The sequence below is a fragment of the Orycteropus afer genome, unplaced genomic scaffold (assembly GCF_000298275.1).
Source record: "Orycteropus afer afer isolate SDZICR_OR568_19922 unplaced genomic scaffold, OryAfe1.0 scaffold00066, whole genome shotgun sequence".
In the NCBI taxonomy this organism is placed as follows: domain Eukaryota; kingdom Metazoa; phylum Chordata; class Mammalia; order Tubulidentata; family Orycteropodidae; genus Orycteropus; species Orycteropus afer.
The window spans coordinates 462,147-463,179 of record NW_006921653.1 but is presented as its reverse complement, the minus strand read 5'-3'; positions in this window follow the sequence as shown (position 1 = coordinate 463,179).

Below are 1,033 nucleotides of genomic sequence, written 5' to 3'. Positions count from 1 at the left end.
AGAGCTGGGGGAAGAGGCCTTAACCTATCAGAGGCTATGTTGCCTTTTAAAATTCGCGCCTTGCAGGAAGCTCAGTTTCTACTTCCTTTAACTGATTTATGACCTTGGGTGGGGCAGCAGGGAATGAAGAAGAACCCGGAAGAGCCACGCAAGATGGCGTGGCATATCTCTAACAATTGCATTGTTATTTTCCACTTTTCTGTTAGTATGTGGTTGTTTAAAAGATACGTAATTTTGAATTTGGTTTTACAATCATCGTAATCCTGCAGCATTGTTTACACATCCTGTTGCTGTAAATATTATCTCATTAAACTAGATAATGCAAGTGTCACTATTCATGAACCATTTTGTCTGATTATCTGACAAATGATCACAGTAAAAACTGTCATTGTGAAGCCAGCTAGTTGAGAAAAACTTTTTTTTTTTTTTGTCTTTGAGGCCTTTTAATCTAGAGAGAAGGCCTCTTAATCTAGAGAGAAGGCCTCTTATCATGCCTGGGTATGGTACCCAGGGCACCATAAGCAATAAACAAGCCCTAATCAGCCAAACTAGAATTCCCCCAAACTAGAAGCACCCTCACACTATTTCCTGCCAATCCTCCTTCTCACAGATATTTTCCAGTCATAATTTACCAACTGGTCCCAGCTAGACCCAGGAGCATGCACAGAAAGAACAACTTTGCCCTCTAATTGACCTTGGACCCCAAAGTCACTGGAACTACATCATTGGTGCTACATGGACTCATTTCAGAAGCCACCATTTCAGAAGCCACCCATTTCAGAAAAAAGAGGTCCTTCAGCCACTTCCATGCTGAGCTATAACCTCACAGTTTATGAATAAGGCATGACAACCTCCTGCAAAACTATAAATGTGTATGTCTTCCCTATTTCTTTGAAACCTATAAAACCCTAAAGCCACTCCCCTTCAGAGAGGCAGTTGCTTAGCAGCTCTTTAGCTCTCTATTTTTGGGAGCTCTGTTACCAGTAGTGCCTAAGCCATTTAACTGCTAACCAGAAGGCTGGCAGTTCAAACC